The sequence below is a fragment of the Festucalex cinctus genome, chromosome 2, assembly GCF_051991245.1.
Source record: "Festucalex cinctus isolate MCC-2025b chromosome 2, RoL_Fcin_1.0, whole genome shotgun sequence".
Taxonomy (NCBI): domain Eukaryota; kingdom Metazoa; phylum Chordata; class Actinopteri; order Syngnathiformes; family Syngnathidae; genus Festucalex; species Festucalex cinctus.
This window is the reverse complement of record NC_135412.1, coordinates 2,125,001-2,146,106: the sequence shown is the minus strand read 5'-3', so window position 1 is coordinate 2,146,106 and position 21,106 is coordinate 2,125,001. Positions and strand designations below refer to the sequence as shown.

Genomic DNA, 21,106 nt, shown 5'->3' with positions numbered 1-21,106 from the left:
GCCAACCCTGATGTGGGTTCTCAATTCATTAAAAAGGACGTAATACCGCAGGGATTCGCTATTCCACCAACTATGTGGATCGATCTGCGCGCTTTTCAAACTTACTCAAACAGGAAGGCATTTGGTTTGGCTGAGTGACAGCCGCGAAATGCCTCAAGCTGTGATGGAAATGATTTTTACCGTACATCTCGGCCAAAACTTCCCCCGTGCCTCGCGCCTCTCTCCACGCAAGTGTGTCACCAAACAATCGATGACTTGAAGCTGTGGTCAGCTAAAACGGCTCACTCACACTGACAGCATCATCTGAGAAGGACGAGGAAGCGCAACGTATTTCATGTTTATTGTCAAGACTTAATAAGAACAAGAGGGCGGCAGTCAGGATAAAAAAAATAAAATAAAAAAAAAAAACACTTGAGTGTATAATTTTGAATCTCGCCTTTTGATGAGGTGCGTGCGTGCACATGCGCCTCTGCACTGTCCTAAAAGCGTGCTTGGCACACAGTTTCTGGGCCGAGCGAATCAATGGCGCACATCCGTCATGTGGAAGGATTCTCGCCACAGATGTCAATGATCTTTATTAATCCTCTTATGATTACAGTAAGAAATGCTTAAGCATCTCTAATGAGTTAATCGAGTCTTCCGTTACAGTTTAAGTTGCAATCATTATTATAATTGTCGATTTTCTCGACAGCTTATCGTGTTCAGGATCAAAAAGGTGCGCAAGAGCCGATTGGAGCTGACTTGGAACGAAAGCCAGACGACACCGTGGTTACCCGTAGTTACCCGACAATCACCGGGCACATTTAACTCTTTTTACTGCCACATGTTATCAAAAAAAAATAAAAATGATATGAAAAAGGCTTTGATCATTCACGAAAAGAGATACAATGCTTCCATCTGCTGGCCATAGTTAGTGGGTGTTTTTGATTCCACAACCCATTGACCAGGCAGCACTGCACTTAGACGGTGCACTGAGAAAAAAAAAAAAAATCAAATAAAAAACTTAGTTGACGTCATTTAACGTTTATTGGCGGCATACGTCGTGATTTTACTGATCGTTATTAAACGTTTTTGGCGGTCAAAGAGTTAAAAACAGACAACCATTCAGAAAACTCACAGTCAGCCGCGACACCATTTGGAAATGACATGTCTAAATTATCTATGCTTGTTTACTTAGCAATTCTTCAATGAAATCATTTGTTTTTGTCACTATAAGTTGCAAGTTTCAAACTTTTTTTTTTTTGGAGTCAAACTATACAATTAGGCATGACCCTATCACATATTTTTTGCACCCAAGCCTGAGTCACCTGATCCAACTCATTAGGAAAAGAAAAAAAAGAAAAGAAAAGTGGATCCAAATTTCTCAGGATGGATGGATGGATGGATGGATGGATGGATGGATGGCATATGCAGCAGTGATTCAAACCAAGTACAAAAAAAAATGTAATAATTAAATTAAATAAAACTGGTCCACAGCAAGGCTCCGACCTGCAAAGATGGCCACTGCAATCAAAGCGAGTTTGGCACCAGATTGATGAAGAATACCGTTTGTCACTCATCAAGTCCATAACTGTCATAAAAGCCAGAGGTGGTGCAACTAAATACTAGTCATGTGTTTTGATAGTTTTTTCTTTGTCTGTTTTTTCATAACTCCATATTTTTTTCCTCAGAATGGAGTGATTCCATATTTATTTCCCTGCACTTGCTCTATAAAAGTGACATTTACTGACCAGCACAATGTTTTTTCTTCATTTCTTTTAGTGTTTCTGAAAGCCAAGACGATGTTGCACTTTGGAATGACCTTACGACTGTTTCATGCTTTTTAATCCGAGTTTGATCTACAGAATAAAACGTCTTGAGTGAGTGCTCGTCCAAGATTGGTGATTCCATACTTTTTGCGAGGGGTTGTACGAACTACTCCTCGTAAATTTCAACATGAACTTCTTTGAATGATTGACAGTCAATTGTCCAAAAGCTAATGTTTGCATCATGGATCGCTTAAAGTTACATCTCTGGCCACCTGAACACTCGTCCTCTTCCTCTTCCTTCAGCTATAATACAAGATCATTTGTGCTTTTGTTATTTCCTGTCTGAGGCGGTCGTGTGAACCAGCAGGTTACTGGCCGCGTCTGCTTCCTGCTCGCAAACCGAAAACAACACTTGGCAAAGCAGCGACCGCGCGTGACATGACGCGGCTAAACGATGAGGCTGGAATTCTGGAAAAGTTGGCCGGTAATGACATTTTTGAACCTGGAAAAGTTTGATTTGAAAAGTCACTTTAAAAGCGGCGTTCCCGACAATGCCGTTGCCTCTGGCGCTTCTTCACACTGGCACATCGCTTCTTCAAATTTGGACTCCAACAGTTCGCAGCCTTCAAATAGATGAATATTGTGGAAAGAGACCTCTCTTTGACTTCATTACTTTGACTACATTTTAGGGCTGCACAATATATCGGGAAAAAAATATCGATATCGCGATATTGGCCCTTGCAATATGCATAACCGCAAAGGCATGCAATACGTTTTATATGGAATTTTATGCTTTTTATATGAATTTGACCAGTCAGATGCTAACTAAAATCTGCATCGCCATTTAATAGTTGAAAATTATCAAGACATAATTACAATTAATAAACTAAGATTACATTAAGGTTGCTTATTTTGCCCCATGAAATTTTTTTTTTCATTAGGTAATAAAAATGTAATTTCTTTAGGTACATGTTAAATATCGCAATAATATCGATATCGCTATGTTCAGCAAGTATATCGCATGTTTTTCCAATATCGTGCATTTGTCACGCCGCCACCGGCGTGACGGCCCATGCTTTTATTTTTGTGTTCATGTTTCCTGTTTTGTTGTGAAATAATGATTCCCCTCTCACCTCAGGTCACTTACCCTTCCTGCTGCTTGCTAATTACCGGTCCCCGCCCATGATTACCACCACCTGCCACCAATCAAGCCACAATAAAAGCCACCTGCATTCTCCCCTCCGTTGCCGAAGTGTCACACACCGTCAGTGCATGGAAGCGTCCCACAGTCCTCGAGTCCTTGTTCCCGGTACCTTATTGTCTTGCCTTGTTTTTGTGCCTTGTCTTGTTTTTGTGCCTTGTCCTCCCCAGCGGAGCGCCTTGAGTTACCCCTTTTTGCCTTGAGCCTTTTTCCTCCCTAGCGGAGCGCCTTTTGTTGTCCCCTATACCTTTTGCCTGTTTTTTCCTCCCCAGTGGAGCGTTTTTTGTTCTCCACCTTTTTGCTTCCCCGTTCTCCTCTCAGCTTGAGAGGAGACGCTGGTTGGCCGGAAATAAACCTGCTGCCTTGGTGGCTTACCTTATCCTGCGTCTGGGTCCTACCTTACCTCGCCGTGACAGTACACTTCGGCCAGCATGGACCCAGCAGGAATGTCCAAATTGGAGCCCTGGCAGAGGCTTGAAGCCAACGCCCGAGTCATTGCCGAGTTAAAAGAATTACTGGCTTTGGTCCGTGGCGACTGGAGTGATGGGTCGGACTGGCCTCAGAACCCCGAACCTGGTCTGCTGCAGCCTCTCGCCCCTGAACCTCGTCTGCTGCAGCCTCTCGCCCCTGAACCTCGTCTGCTGCAGCCTCTCGCCCCTGAACCTCGTCTGCTGCAGCCTCTCGCCCCTGAACCTTGTCTGCTGCCGCCGCAGCCCCTGGCCGCTTCGCCTGTGCTGCTGCCGCCGCAGCCCCTGGCCGCTTCGCCTGGGCCGCTGCCGCCGCAGCCCCTGGCCGCTTCGCCTGGGCCGCTGCCGCCGCAGCCCCTGGCCGCTTCGCCTGGGCCGCTGCCGCCGCAGTCCCTGGCCGCTTCGCCTGGGCCGCTGCCGCCGCAGTCCCTGGCCGCTTCGCCTGGGCCGCTGCCGCCGCAGTCCCTGGCCGCTTCGCCTGGGCCGCCGCCGCAGCCCCTGGCCGCTTCGCCTGGGCCGCCACCTCCTGTTCCTCGTCAGGCGGCGCATGGATTGCGGCCGCCACCTCCTGTTCCTCGTCAGGCGCCGCATGGATTGCGGCCGCCACCTCCTGTTCCTCGTCAGGCGGCGCATGGAATGCGGCCGCCACCTCCTGTTCCTCGTCAGGCGGCGCATGGATTGCGGCCGCCACCTCCTGTTCCTCGTCAGGCGGCGCATGGATTGCGGCCGCCACCTCCTGTTCCTCGTCCGGCGGCGCATGGATTGCGGCCGCCACCGCCTGTTTCTCGTCCGGCGGAGCATGGATTGCGGCCGCCACCTCCGATTCCTCGACCGGCGGCGCCCGGCCAGCGGCCGCCTTCTCTTGCACCAGTTCCGGCGGCGCCCGGCCAGCGGCCGCCATCGCCTGCACCAGTTCCGGCGGCGCCCGGCCAGCGGCCGCCATCGCCTGCACCAGTTCCGGCGGCGCCCGGCCAGCGGCCGCCATCGCCTGCACCAGTTCCGGCGGCGCCCGGCCAGCGGCCGCCATCGCCTGCACCAGTTCCGGCGGCGCCCGGCCAGAGGCCGCCATCGCCTGCACCAGTTCCGGCGGCGCCCGGCCAGCGGCCGCCATCGCCTGCACCAGTTCCGGCGGCGCCCGGCCAGCGGCCGCCATCGCCTGCACCAGTTCCGGCGGCGCCCGGCCAGCGGCCGCCATCGCCTGCACCAGTTCCGGCGGCGCCCGGCCAGCGGCCGCCATCGCCTGCACCAGTTCCGGCGGCGCCCGGCCAGCGGCCGCCATCGCCTGCACCAGTTCCGGCGGCGCCCGGCCAGCGGCCGCCATCGCCTGCACCAGTTCCGGCGGCGCCCGGCCAGCGGCCGCCATCGCCTGCACCAGTTCCGGCGGCGCCCGGCCAGCGGCCGCCATCGCCTGCACCAGTTCCGGCGGCGCCCGGCCAGCGGCCGCCATCGCCTGCACCAGTTCCGGCGGCGCCCGGCCAGCGGCCGCCATCGCCTGCACCAGTTCCGGCGGCGCCCGGCCAGCGGCCGCCATCGCCTGCTCCAGTTCCGGCGGCGCCCGGCCAGCGGCCGCCATCGCCTGCACCAGTTCCGGCGGCGCCCGGCCAGCGGCCGCCATCGCCTGCACCAGTTCCGGCGGCGCCCGGCCAGCGGCCGCCTCCTGCTCCTCATCTGGCGGCGAACACCCCGCCGCCACCTCTGCTCCTCGTCGGGCGTCGAGGACGCCCTCCTGACTGGTCCCGCTGGGACTCTCTTGTCGGGCGTCGAGGACGCCCTCCTGAACTGCCTTTTGTCTGGGACGGATGGGTGGGCCGTGTTCCCACCTCCGTGCCCCCTTCCGCCCGCCCTTGTTTTTGGGACTTTTTGATGTTGAAGGGCCGTCAGGAGCCGGCCCTTGAGGGGGGGGTACTGTCACGCCGCCACCGGCGTGACGGCCCATGCTTTTATTTTTGTGTTCATGTTTCCTGTTTTGTTGTGAAATAATGATTCCCCTCTCACCTCAGGTCACTTACCCTTCCTGCTGCTTGCTAATTACCGGTCCCCGCCCATGATTACCACCACCTGCCACCAATCAAGCCACAATAAAAGCCACCTGCATTCTCCCCTCCGTTGCCGAAGTGTCACACACCGTCAGTGCATGGAAGCGTCCCACAGTCCTCGAGTCCTTGTTCCCGGTACCTTATTGTCTTGCCTTGTTTTTGTGCCTTGTCCTCCCCAGCGGAGCGCCTTGAGTTACCCCTTTTTGCCTTGAGCCTTTTTCCTCCCTAGCGGAGCGCCTTTTGTTGTCCCCTATACCTTTTGCCTGTTTTTTCCTCCCCAGTGGAGCGTTTTTTTGTTCTCCACCTTTTTGCTTCCCCGTTCTCCTCTCAGCTTGAGAGGAGACGCTGGTTGGCCGGAAATAAACCTGCTGCCTTGGTGGCTTACCTTATCCTGCGTCTGGGTCCTACCTTACCTCGCCGTGACAGCATTTGCAGATACGAGGGGTGTTAAAAAAAAAATAATCGATTCGGCAATATATCGCGATATTACATCGCGCAATTCTCGACTCGATTCAATAGGCGGCCGAATCGATTTTTAAACGTCCATTTTTGATGGAAAAATATTCAACAAAACGTCTAACTAAGGTTTAGGGTTCACACCTTAATCATGGAAAGTGTCAACGGCGGCCCAACATTTCATTCTCAACCTCAACCAGTGTGAAGTCCTGCCCACACGCTGAAACTCACTGCAAGCAAAAAAAAACGTGTTTTATCATTCGCATCGTTGAGGATTTGAGGATTTTTTATTTTTTTTTTGCATAATCCTGCTAGCAGATGTTTGTTTTTTTTTCCATCATGTAGAAAAGTTAATTAAAACAAGAGTTAGAAGTGGCCTTAAGCTTTCGTATAGTCAGGCTCGACCGTGCAGATTTCTGTCAAAATAAAACACATTTAAAAAGTTACGTAAGATACAGATTCGGAAAACGTGTATTAGTTCGGCATTTTCATCACTAAAACTAATAATGAACACAAGATAGTATAAAACTAACAACTGATTGTTAATTACCCAATAGTTGATCGACAAAATTGCCCAAAAATAATCCCCAAATTTTGCATTTTGGTCAGCAAGCATTTAATCAAACAGCTTGATCTAGTTAAATTAAACTAAGATAAACTCAGCTTTTGTTCATAACCAGAGTGTGCAAACATTTAACTCAGTGGTGTCCAAACCACGGCCCGGGGGCCATTTGCGGCCCACCGTCCATTTTTCAGTGGCCCGCGACATATGCTAAAAATGGCATTTGACTCAGTTCAAATAAAATAAAAACAAAAATGTTTGGCGATGGTCAAAGTAAGAAGGGAAGGTGTCAAAAACACAGGTGCTATTAAAGGTTATTTTAGTTAACTCAAACTAATGGAAAAAGTAAAATTCAAAAAACAATATTGTTACCGAAAATGCTTTTTTAAAAAACGAAAACTAAATGAAACGACATTTTATGTTTACAAAACTAACTAAGACTAACTATAATTATAGCAAACATGTCCTCCATTTTAGTCTTTGGTAATTAATTTAATGCATGAGCCTTTGGGGATGATTTTAAATGTGATTTTTAGTAGATTTATTTTGATATAAACCGGAATAATGACGACGTTTGAAAGTATGTCACACGGAAGTGACGTCATCTCGCAGCAGCCAATAGAAAAGAACCTTCAGATGACGTTGCTGTCATGCTGTTTTTTAAATATTGCGCATAAGTAATACACATAAAAAAACTAATACTGAAACTAACAAACTAAACTAAAACTAAGTATTTTTTAAAGAACTAAACAAATAAAAACTAACAGAACCACGCTGAAAACTAATAAAAAACTAAAATGAAAAATTCCAAAACTATAATAACCCGACTGCCATATTACAAATAAATTGGTTTATATACTGTAGCATTTTTCTAAATATGTAAAAGCACAAATAAATTATTTGCACAATTTTTCGGACTAAACACAATTTCTCTTCATAACATGATGTGGCCCTTGCGTCCTTCTGATTTTCTGCACGTGGCCCTCAAATGAAAAAGTTTGGACACCCCTGATTTAACTCAAAACTGCAAACTGCATCGCCGCTCCTCTCCCCGTTTTTGGTCCGCTGGCGCATACGAGGAAAAATCCGCCAGCCGTTCATGCGAGCCACTTATGTGAAATGTTTACAAAACAAACTCCCGCCTCCAGTTTAATCCGCATCTCCGAAAAATGGCAAGCCCACCAAATATTGGTTGTCACAAGCCCCACTGGCTCAGGGGAGGAGTTTTGTTGGACGTCCGTCTACGCTGACCAAGACGTGTGACCACAAGCTTCTCATCTGTGTTTGTGTGTTCAGCTGTCAGCGGCCTGCGCCTCCGCAAAAACAAAAAAAACAAAAAAAAAACACGCGGCACTCCCTCGTCCTCCCACCTGGCAGACAACAAGCGGCGGCTTTTCAAGCGTCCCTCTGGAAGGTAGCGTGCGACAGATTGCGTCCAATTTCGCAATAGCTTGACGGACGTGAGAGAAGTACTAGTGATAGACCGATATGGTTTTTTCAAGGCCGATACCGATACAGATTATTTGTAGTCAAGTCGGCCGATAACCGATATTTCAAGCCGATATTCATTTGCAGTAAAATGGGGGGGAATTCTTTCAAACTATATATAATTTCTCACTGAGTAACAAATTCATGTGAATGTAGCTCATTTGGGGTTTTTGTTAGGGTTCGTAAAAACGTTTCAAAAAGATTTTCGCGGTGAAAAATTGTGTGAATATGTTCCAAATGTGTATTCGACAAATAAAAACTGACTGCGAACATCTTACAAATCCTGATGAAAACCCCAAATTCGCTACGTTCGCAAGTATTCCCTGCTCAGTGAGCTTTAATCGGCCTTCAGATTCAAAAAATGTCCGATGCCGATATTTGTAGAAATGCCAAATATCGGCGCCGATAATCGGCCCGGCCGATTATCGGTGCCGATATTTGTAGAAATGCCAAATATCGGCGCCGATAATCGGCCCGGCCGATTATCGGTCTATCCCTAGACTAGAAACACAATGAAAGGCAGCTTTGACCTTTTGACCCCTTCAAGTGTTGCGTTCGACGCGAAAATGTTTTGCCGGAAGATGAACGCGAGCCGCGTGGCGCGAGCGAAACGGGTCGATCGTTCGTTTGCTGAATGTTGTTAGGTGAAACATACATTGAAGTTTAGCTACAACAGAATTCTTTTTTTTTTTTTTTGCTGTCTTTATGACACCGATCTGGAATCGTGTGGTGTTTTTGTGTTGAAAAAGGAGAAGTATAAAGTGGGGTCAGGTTCATGACTGAGGAAACGGGGCCAACTCGGGATGTCAGTGTTACAAACAGAGCCGCAAAGTGAGTCATGCTGGCCTATTTTTGACGTTGAGACGGCCAAAATTGGACAAGCTTTAAGGTTGGACATTACAAAAGGCGGGAAACATAAGCTCCTTTCCAATTTGGATGTCACTGTTCTTTTGTGTTGTCTTCAAGTTGCCTTTAACTCGTCTGTCGTTTGGAGACCAAAGTGAACGCTTTAGAGCCGTGGTGTCCAACATACGGCCCCGCGGGCCGGATCAGGCCCCCCAAAGGGGTTTAATCTGGCCCGCGAGATGATTTTGTTAAGTAAAAAGAAAATAAAGATTGTAATGTTGGAACTATTAATCAGCTGGCCACAATCAAAACATCTAATTTTGTAATTTCACAAGCAGTCCTCAGATGAGCAATGCAACTTGTACGTGGAATCGTCCTAGATGTCATTTTTTTTACACGCAACTTAAAGTTACGGTTTGTTTAAAAACTTTTTCTTTTCTTTTTTTTTTTTAAATCATAGACCGACATAAATTTGTTAAATACAACACAAATTCAATTATTGATAACACAAATACATATGACAAGGATTAACGCCCTTATAAGGTCATTAACTGCGCCACACAATGCATTCTGGGAACACTATATATTAGGACTGGGAATCTTTGGCCGTCTCATGATTCGATTCGATTACGATTTTTGGGTCTACGATTCGATTCAGAATCGATTTTCGATTCAAACAATTTTCGATTCTAAATGATTTGATTGACAAATGATTTCTGCTTCAATTTACAGATATGCACAACATTGTCATAATCGACTCCAGTCTGCTTTGCAAGACAAAATGACAAATAGAGACATTAAATAGTATTTTATTTTATTTTTTTTTTAAACATTTATTGATTTTGTATTGTAAGTGCCTTTTTCCACAAAAACAGCATGTGGGCTACAACTGCCTTTTCCCCTTCTTCATCATTTCTAATGTACATAAAATCGATTTTTGGATATTAATATCAATTCGATTACTAAATGAGAATCTCGATTCTTTTGTGAATCGATTTTTTGGCACACCCCTAATAAATACGTCTTTGGGACACTTAAAACTTTTAAAATATGACGTATTTCTACGTTTTTGGGAGCTAATGAGTTAAAGACTAAACCAGTAACTGAACCTTGATTAATTTGCGTGTGAATTTTGTGCACTATCAATATGAAATTCTGTCCTGTTTTTTTTCATATAGAGATGGAAATAATGATTGTTTTTAATCCGAATAATTGATGAATCAACAGATTAAGATCTGCCCAAATCGCTCTTATTTGACTGCTTTTATTTACTCTATTTTTTTTTTAATTTTTGAAACTTGTAGGCCAGGCCTATAATATTCCTACTGTTGTGATTTCATGTCTTCGTTAGAAAGCTAATGTGACGCGTGGCGTTGCGTCATAATGACGGTTCAACATCTCTACCCAGGACAGGTTGCCAGTCAACCACTGGGCAGTGGGCACATACCGTAAAGACAAGACACGTGTTCACCGTCACTGAGTGCAGGGAACCAAAAAAAACAGACTTCCAGGACAGAAACGAGCCACGTGAACCACGACGCCATCAGTGATCAGATACTTCTCACACCCTTTGCAATGAATTTGTCCTGCTTTGGCTGGTGACAAAAGTCTGAAAATTGATCATTTGAGCACTGTGACCGACAAGAAAACTACGCGGTGGAAATTGGTAGTGATAGACCGATATGGCTTTTTCAAGGCCGATACTGATACCGATTATTAGTAGTCAAGGAGAACGATAACCGATATTTCAAGCCGATATTTATTTGCTGTAGAAGAGAAAATATTAGTGTAAAAATTAAAAAGTACTTTTTCTTTTCAATTTTAAACGATATTGGCAGCTTTGTTTAAAAATTATATTTAAAAAAAATTGCAGGGAGTTTCAACATTTCTTTTTTTTTTTTTTTTTACTTTTTTTTTAATTCTTAAAAATAAAACATGTAGGGAATTCCCAGTGTCAGCATCCTTATTTATAAAGTGGAAATTGAAATAGATCCATAAATGAAAAGTTCCTGTATTTCACTGTGCAAAAAAATGAACGCAAACGTAGCAAATTTGGGGTTTTCATCAGGATTCATAAAGTTTCAAAAGATTTTTGCAGAATGTGAACAAATTGTCAGAATGTGTTCAAAATACCCGCTTTATTGGCTTTCAGATTGGTCAAAAGGCCGATACCGATATTTGTCAAACTGCCAAATATCGGCACCGATAATCGGCCCGGCCGATAATCGGTCTATCCCTAGAAATTGGGGATGGAGCCCAAATTCTAAAGTCTCGTGGTTTCCAGGGGACCACAATGAACTGACACGGTCCTCATCTTTCCCCCTCCTGCTCATTAGACGTTACACCAAGACACCTTTTTGAGTACAGTGACATCAACTAATGTGAGGTCAGCGGCGTACCTTCCGACCTCCCTCAGTGTGGTGGCCTTTACCAGCAGAGCCATTAGAGGCGGGACGGCGGCGCTCATTAAAATCACGACTATTCTCTCCGTTGGGGGTGACGACCGGCCACGTCAATGAACGCCCACCAGACGGCCTCTTAATAGGCTTGATTAGAATAGGAAGAGGTCGGGAGGATGCGCCTGCAGTTGTTTGGGAGCGCGCGCGTCCAAAATGCTATTTTGTCCATTGCTGGAGATTTATTGGCGCAGCCTGAATGCAAATCATCCCAGCGTCGACGTTAATCTAGCAGGAGTATTTCATTAAAGGGGGCTTCTGTGGCGAGAGGCGGCTCATGGGCTCGTAAATACGGCTTGACGCACTGATTGTTCAGCAGATCGCGGCCGAAATGAGCGGATGCCGCCGGATGCAAAAAAAAAAAAAAAAAAAAAAAAAAAAAAAAAAAAAAAAGTCTTCTCCTTCGTGCTCTCCTTCGCTGCCACCAAAACATGCTGAAGACGTGACCCGACTTTACCTGAACGACATGCAAATGCGGCTAACAAACTTTTCATCTCAGGCAGCAAATTACACGATTCAAGCCCAGAAGACACTTCAGCAAAACCTAAAGTACAGTTTTGTGTTTAGGATGCATATTTCAAAAACACTGGTCTGATTCCAAACGCACCACATGAAAATCAAAGCTGAAAGTACATTGAAACGGCACCACGAGTTTGTTGATTTCATCATCTTTTTACACGTCAACATTAACCGAGATGAGGGGTCTGAAACCTGCGGCTCTTTAGCCCCTCTCCTGTGGATCTTTAAAAAATTAGTAGAAAATGAAATTTAACTCATTTACTCCCAATAACGTATAAATACGTTTTTTGAAATGTTCTAAGTGTCCCAAAGACGTATTTATACGTTTTTTTTTTGTTTTTTGTTTTTATGCTAGAGCATACAGAAGGCTTTGATGCAGCCTCTCAACTGCAAAGAACGGTTGCAGAAATGGTAGTTATTACACAAACGGCCAGCAGGTGGCAGCAGAGCAAAGGAGATCAACCAGGGCCATGTAGAAAAAAAGCTCAATTACTTACAATTTTAAATAGATTTGTGAAAACTGATGAAACTTGGCTCTCTTCTAATGCTAATTGCTGCAAAACGGAAACAGATAGAAACATACTTTTTTTTCCTGATCAAAGAAGAGACTTTAATCTTTCTTTTGATTTATAGCAATTGAACACAATATTCTGTGGGCCTTGCAAAATCAGTCAAAATTCAGTAAAACAGCCGCAAGCGAACGGGATTGCTTCTGTTAAAATGGCGGCGAGTGAATGAGTTATAATATTTTTTTACATATTTATTTTAATTTATTTTTTTTAGATAAAATATTACATGAATGAAATAATAATTTAAATAAACAATGAACAATTAAATGTTCAAAAATTGTCAGAGTCCAAATTTTTGAAGTTGTCATAAAAAGAGACATGAAAGGTAGATGAAAAAGGTTTCATAATGACCTAAAAATATCCAAAAAGTGGCCACAAAATGTCAGAGAATTGAATAAAAAAAGGCAGAAAAGAAAATGTTCAAGAAGTAGCGATAAAATGTCCAAAAACAAAAGAACTTCCGAAAATGACCATAAAATGGACACAAAACAGCCAAAAAAAAAGAAAATGTATTTAAAAAAAAACAAAAAAACAAAAAGTAGATAAAACCCAAAATTACCATAAAATATCCACAAACTTACAAAAAAAAAATATTTATCCATCCATCCATTTTTTTGACCGCTTATTCCTCACAAGGGTCGCGGGGGCTGCTGGCAAAAACTATTTAAAAAATGAAAATAAAAATGTAAAATAATAATAAAAAAAATACATTAAAAAAAATAAAGAAAAGGCTGGAAAGAAAATGTTCAAAAAGTAACCATAAAATGTCCAGAAATTTGCCAGAAAATTGATAGAAAAAAAGGCAGAAATAAAATGTCCAAAAAAGGAATAAAAGAGGGAGAATTTTTTTTTTTTTCTCTCATATCACTTTAGGGGCTCCGTACAAATTTTCCATGAACAGCTGCAATTGGCTCCTTAAAAAAAAAAAATGCACATTTGTTTAATTTAGCAGAGACTTTGCAGAGTGCAGCAGACGACTGCGCGACATTCTTGTGAAACACTACATCAACCAACTACATTATGTCCACTTGCAAAACATAATGATATCCATTAAAAGCGGCGTATAAAATATCCTGCATTTATAATGATCTTAATGTTCAGTTTTATTGACACTGTCGGATTAAATTAACCACATTTTTATGAGTTTGCCAGTAGCAGAAATATACTGCATCATACTGAGAACTGCTCCTAAAATTTCTGACTCTCTCTTGTAACTATTTAAGGTAACCAAAATATTAGCAAATTCAAACCTGTCAAGCGTTGTCACCTTTGTATGGCGCTCCAAAAACTCATTAATACAGATAACCTGTTTTATGACTACATTTTAAATCATAATTTTTCCGTGCTTTAAATTCCGTACGGCTTTGTCATTATTATTTATTTCATCATCACTAGAACTGAATGTCAGATAAAGCAGAAAAAAAAACAAGAAGATGAACTTCAAATTTTTTTCGTAAGCTTCGATCAAAAAGGGGAAGTGTCACATCTGCTCATCACCGGTCTCGCCATCGCATTCGCATGCCAAATATTTTCTTCTCCCGGCTGGCTTACCAGCTCTGGGACGAGGTTTGAATGCAAAACATGCATAAACAGACGCATCCACCGGCATCATGATAAGAAATCAAAAGTACTCTCAGACACTATTCCGCTCGAAATCCCAGCGGACAGCTTTGGTGCAACTCTTATTAAAGCGCCTTCCTCCGCTGCAAAACAAAACAAAACAAAACAAAACAAAGCTTTTTATCCACACCTTCATTCGTGGCCTGCGATCACTTTCCAGCGGCTGCAAACGTAGCAGACCACATGCGGGGGTGGCAGACTGCAACAAAACGCCAGCCATTTATCACCAACGTTTAGAGCGGGAATGCGCCAGTCGATTTTGGCGTCGTCGCCTGTCAGCTAATTCCGACGAGAGCGCCATTCGATGCAACCGACAGCCAGAAGGCTGCTAAGACAAAAACACGCCATTAAGCGAAACCTGTACCGGGGTCAGCATAAATCGCATCAGGCCAGGGCTGACGAGGTCCTCGTAGCTATCAGGAAAGCTGATAGGCGTGTGAATTTCCATCCGTACGCCACCTTTCCGTTTACGTAAGCTGTAGTTAGAAGTCAGGAAAGCAGAATTTTCCAATTGGAATGCAAACACTGCCCGCCCCCATCACAAGTACAGCATAGGACGAGGGCTGGGTATCGATTCAGATTTCCAGAATCGATTCAATTCACAACGATTTTCGATTCAGTTGAGGAATTCATGCAGCACATATTTTAGACAGTCAAAAGTACCAATGCTGCAAAGAGTAGAAACTTTTTGCTCTAATTTAATGCATTAGTAAAAATATGAATATTTACATTAGGAATTGTACGGAGCCCCTAAAGTGACATGAGAGAATACATACATATATATACACATATATATACACATACACATACATATATACATACACACATATACATACATATATATATATATATATATATATATATATATATATATATATATATATATATATATATATATATATATATATATATATATATATTAGGGGTGTTAAAAAAAATCGATTCAGCGATATATCGCGATACTACATCGCGCGGTTCTCGAATCGATTAAATAATCGGCAGAATCGATTTTATTTTTATTTTATTTTTTTTTAGGATTCACACCTTGAGCATGGAAGAATGTTATATGAACGGAACATTAAGCCTTAATATTTTATTTTAATGCTGTTCAAACATGAAACAGATTACAACCTCTATAAGACTGAAATTTCAGATAAATAAATAATACATTTTCATATAAATCTTACACTCTACAAGCTTACTGATTAGTATTTTCTAAATTTGAATGAAAAAAAATCGCAACAATCGACTTATAAATTATATGTTTATATGTATCGGGATTAATCGGTATCGAATCGAATCGTGACCTGTGAATCGTGATACGAATCGAATCGTCAGGTACTAGGCAATTCACACCCCTAATATATATATATATATATATATATATAAACAAGAAACCTTCTCATCTGAACAATAATAGTTACTCGTCTGGACAAGAAAAGTTACTCGTCCAAACAAGAAAGAGAAAGTTTCTCGTCCGGACGAGAAAAGTTACTCGTTACTCGTCAGGTCAAGAAACATATATAGATTATTTTTTTTTCTCCCATGTCACTTTAGGGGCTCCGTAGAATTGAATCCATTGCAGTTACATTTATCTGTTTCATTTACCATGGCCTTATAAAAACAATAAATGATCATTTAAACCAGAGTACAGGCTGTGTAAATAAAGTGACAAAGGGGGGTTGTCAATATATGGTTTTATGTATCTATATTGGGCGTATCGATACGATATCTCGATATTTTAAACCCAGCCCTACATAGGACATAGCAAGGACAGCAACGAACATTCATTCAGTTCATTCCAATACTTGTTTGGATATTCCAAATTCCTGATCAACAATGTCCCTCAATTCCTGTTCTGCAGGATCCGTTCACTATCGGCAGTGCAACACATTGTCTGCATTTGGTTTTGGGAAGGAGGGCAGACGGAGGGAGAAGCCAACTGACATTCAAGTACCGTATAACATGCAAGGGGGAACGCAAATGTGTTGTGCATACACGCGAGAACACGCGTTACTTGTCACTAACAACAATCCATTACAGGAAAGTAGTCATTATGAATCAAGCTACACTTTTCCCACGTTGACCTTATCCTTTATAAATTCTAGTACAGATGTTTCTGGTCCCACAAGTACATACAGTACATTCCCGTACTCACAAATAAACGCTGCGGGCTTTGACTTCTTTTATGCAAGACCTGGAATAAAGCCAAACACAATTGTACTATAAAGTGTTTTTCAACCGTAAATGATTTAATTCACCGGAGCAACCTGCATGCACTGAATGACAGAATTTACTTCTAAACACGACAAAAAGAGAAACAGCACCGGTATAAAATAAGTTCAGCGTTGATGTCAACAATGTGATGGAATTTGGGGACGGCAATATTGCTGTTACTCCCTTCGAGTTCAATCAAGGCTCAAATTCGTTCTTGGGTTTCAACAGACATTTAAATGTCGTCTACATGCCTTGTACATATTTTAAACAACACACCAACAATGCCGTCAGAACTAAGAACAGAGCGAAAATAAGCTCAATGAGCACACAAAATGAAGAGGCTTCACAATAAACAATTAAGAAATGACAAATATTTACCTCATTGGCCACATTCACTCAAAAGGAATAATAACAAAAAGCACGTCTTCTGGACAAGCTCCTTCCTGCAGGACTGCATGCGTCAAGCAGACCAAGAGAAGCTTATCCATGCTTTTATCTCCAGCAGACTCGATGACTGTAACGGTCTTCTGACTGGACTCGCTCAAAAGAACATGAGACAATTGCAGCTCATTCAGAACGCTGCAGCTCGAGTTCTGACCAAAACAAAAAGATCAGAACATATTACTCCAGTACTGAAGGATTTACACTGGCTCCCTGTCAGCTGTGGAATCGATTTGAAAGTTCTGCTACTCGTCTATAAATCGCTAAATGGTTTGGGTCCTGAATATATCCAAGAAATGCTGATTGAGTACAAACCCAGCAGGGCTCTGAGATCCACAGAGTTCGAAGCAAACATGGTGAAGCTGCATTTAGCTATTATGCTGCACACAGATGGAATTAGGCGACCAACAGAAGTGAAGTCAGCCCCGAGTGTAAATGCTTTCAAATCCAGGTTAAAAACTTTGCTTTTGTCTTATACCTTTGATTAGGGACTTTTAACTCATTCACTTGCCGCCATTTTCACATTTCGCAATCCCGTTCGCTCCCGGCTGTTTTACTGGATTTGGACTGATTTTGCAAGGCCCACAGAATATTGTGTTCTATTGCTATAAAAGCATGGAACCTATCAAAAGAAAGATTAAACTCTCTTCTTTCATCAGGAAAAAAAAAAAGTATATGTTTCTATCTGTTTCCGTTTTGCAGCAATTAGATTAGAAGAGAGCAAAGTTTCATCAGTTTTCCCAAATCGATTTTAAAATTGTAAGTAATTGAGCTTTTTTTCGACATGGCCCTGGTTGATCTCCTTTGCTCTGCTGCCACCTGCTGGCCGTTTGTGTAATAACTACCATTTCTGCAACCGTTCTTTGCAGTTGAGAGGCTGCATCAAAGCCTTCTGTATGCTCTAGCATGAAAAATAATAATTAAACCAAAAAAACGTATAAATACGTGTTTGGGACGCTTAGAGCATTAAAAAAACGTATTTATACGTTATTGGGAGTAAATGAGTTAAACAGCTTCAAGTTTGTTGAATAATGTATTATTGTGTGTTCTTTTTAGCAAATTTTGTAACCTATTTTCATTTATTTTTATTCCTCTGAATGTTAACTGTTTCTTGATGCTTATGTCTTGTCTTTCCTTGTGTAAAGCACATTGAGTTGCCTCGTGTATGAAATGTGCTATACAAATAAACTTGCCTTGCCGTCCACCTGTGCGTCAATTAACAGTGTCACTTAGCAACGTAGGATGGAACAAAAAGGTCTCTTCCCCTTTTCAATAAAGTTTTTAATTCAAATGAAATTATCCGAATATTATAACTTATTTAACATTTTTACATTAAAATAATGACTATTTATTTTTCTTTTACTACCAAATCAAAACTATGAAATTGATCAATCAAACAAACGAGCGTTGCCTCTAATGGCAGCAACAATTACACAATGGAACTTTAAAAGGCTCGTTACTAAGCTCACAGTTTATCAAATAAAACACTGCTTGAGCTCACGGCTTTGTCTGCCTCACAGCAAGATGCATCATGTCAAATTCTCCCGTCAGGATCAACAAAGGAGGGACACATCCCGTAAACTCGTCCTGAGGAGGCGAAATCTGATGTAAAATGTTAATTGGAGGGATTTAGAGGTGGAAGTACATTTGGCTACCTCAAATACTGAACAAACTCGATTCGAAGCAAAGCCATCCATCTCCCATCGGCAATCCATCCTGATAATTAGGGGTGCAGACATGACAGCCATATTGATTCATTTGCCTTATTGGATTGAAAGCAATTTTACTAATGTGCCAAAATGTACGACTACTCCAAGAAATTGTCTTTATTTCCACTATAGTTTTAGATTGTGATGGCGTGGGGGACACTACAGACAATATCATAATGACAATGACGTGGTTTTGTGTTAGCGTATTAAACCAGCTAGTTAGCTACTGCTAGCGTTACAATTAGCTCAGCCAACAAAAAACAAACAAACAAAAAAAAGACATTAAAATGTGTTTTAAAAAAAATACTGTATATAAATATGGTAGGCAGTGGAATTAGGTTGCAATTTTTAACCTTGCTTTGAAAAGATTAGAAACATGATGTTGGTGCATCCTGCGATCCATATAAGAGATAGCATGTTAGCTAGAAGGCTAATACTACTTATCAAACCACCACTGACTACTAATAGGCCAACAACAACAACAATTAATCCTAATAATAGCTTTGATTTATAACACCTAACTAACCAACTTTTTTTCTTTTTTTACAGCACAGTACAGCACTCCTAGTTACTGTTCTCCCATTGGATGGCAGCTAGTGCACGTTTAAGCTTGCGTCTGATTGGTCAAAGTCAAATAACAGCATACAATTCCTCTATTGCGCATGTCATGTTTGTGATGACATATTTTCAAACATTTTTTGTTCTTTTATCATGTTTTTTTTATTATTATTTTCATTCTTACGTTATTGCAGTGTCTTTGAAAACCTCTCAGAACTTCACTTAGTGTCCAGAGAGTGTAACAGTAGGCACAAATTGCAGACAAAAATCTGCATTGTAAACAAAAGTTCACTAAAGTTCTGACTGAGTTAAATCATCTCCTATCATCAGCTATCATCTGCTATGGATGCTGTCATGGATCTTCATGACGTTATAGCCGCAAAGGTCAAGGCGCCATCACGTGACCCAGCAAGGCAAGTTAAATGTTTGAGTGCTGAGGCCTTCTGCAAGCGAACGTGAAAGCTCAAAGCGGATTCAACCTGATAGGACGGACAATCGCTATTTGAAGCTTGTGCTGCCTGCCTGCAACAGAATTTCCACCAAAGAGTGACATGCGTTCATTGAAAGTTCATTAATCACCAAAATAAGAAACACTTGTGATTGCTATTGGTTGCCAACCAGTCCAGGGTGTCAAAGTCAGCTGATAAGCTGATGACGACAGCGGTGTTGAAAAGCTGTTGATCAATTTATTTAAAATGGTTTCTGTGCAGTTCTGTATAACTTTGTGTATCCAAAAGTGTTAGGTGTAGCGCGCGAGTGCCTATTGTGTTTTGTGGTCATTTCAGGACAATTTCAATTTCATTCGTGCCTGCGAGGCCGTTCCGTGGACCTTGGCAGAGAGATTTGCACTCTTCTAATGCCCTGCTTGGTGACGTAACAAATCTTAGCTGAGAATGCTCCCTTTCCCCCCTGAGGTTGCATCCTTTGCATTCCATATATCGTGGATTCATGTGGCTGACCGTGCATGTGAAAAGAGACTTTTGGGTCCTCTCCTGGATTTTAAAGCATTCGCTTTTAGTCTGTTAAATTATGGAACTGTTTTATTATTAATTTTTTTTTAAACTGATTGGCATTTCTAGTTCTACCCTAACAAAGTGTCTCCTGCACCCGGAGCCGAAATGGCCCCGAGCTTGAAGGGGCCCCCAATTGACAAATCAGTGGCATCGCAAAGACAATGGTGTCGGCGTCGGGCCCCGTTAGTAGTCGCTAGTGTGACCTGAGAAATAGCTTACTGTATGTATGTTGGTCCATAACAACAACAACAACAACAACAACAACCATAGATAGTGCAATGACACGTCCATGTGGCAGGAGAGGCTAACGGGATCGGCAACTATTTCAATGGAAAGAGATGTTGGATATGCAAACAAGCAGCAGGCCTTAAAAATAAATAAAATAAAATAAAATAAAATAAATAAATAAATAAATAAATAAATAAATAACAATATCTGTGGACCTCTACTGCATTCGAGGATGGTCGGAAGTCGGAAATATCCGAGTTGAAACTTCCCAGTTCCGCCCTCAAAGCGTTTGGAGGTGAAAGTAAACAACCAAAATGGCGGATAGTGATAAATAGTTTTTTACATTTTGGTCTTCAAATCTCAATTTGACCTCCAGGAAACTTACCTTTTTGTTATTTTTGCTTCATTTATTCTTTTAATCTTATTTCATAAGCCAGCCATGCAGTTAAGTAGTTGACCGTATCATTTCATGCAGGGATATGGCGGCAATACTGTCACGTAACGTTGCCTTACGTGAAGTTACGGCGAATATTTATGAATGAAGAAAGCTATCTCGTTTTATACTCGAGTAAATTGTGTTTTACCATTCAGAGTGACGTCACATTGTAGTCCGCCGGTGAAGTCGGGGTCCTTGTTTTTTTTCTTCCGACTTCGCGAGTGGAATTTTCCGAGTTCAAGGGGGCGTTCCCGGACGCACTTCCTGGTTTGAACTCGGATATTTCCGGCTTCCGACCATCCTCGGGTGTTGGCAATTATTCGTTATTCTGAAAATTTCACATTTTAGTGTTGTTGTTTTTTTTTTAATACACCATTTGAAGTTTGCTTTCAGTGTCGTTCAGTTATCTTACAAAAAGATATCTTTACTTATCCATCTCGGACCTGTTCCTTCTTGCCTCGAGTCACCTGGACCCATCCAAATATGAGAGCAAAAAGTTTCTCTTTGCCACACACCACAACAACAGGCAAACACGA

General features: G+C 42.4%; 1 protein-coding gene across 3 annotated transcripts in view; it reads right to left on the bottom strand.

Moving 5' to 3' along the window:
* The window catches only part of iqsec1b (IQ motif and Sec7 domain ArfGEF 1b), a 139,976-nt gene that overhangs the window by 118,162 nt on the left and 708 nt on the right, over positions 1 to 21,106 (bottom strand). The window contains exon 1 of one of the 3 annotated variants that reach the window (XM_077512077.1): positions 20,719 to 20,737. The exons of the other annotated variants lie outside the window; for them this stretch is intronic. The gene's annotated coding sequence lies outside the window, so the exon portion shown is untranslated. Of the gene's footprint in view, positions 1 to 20,718; positions 20,738 to 21,106 lie in introns of those variants that run through there. 3 annotated transcript variants of the gene reach the window in all.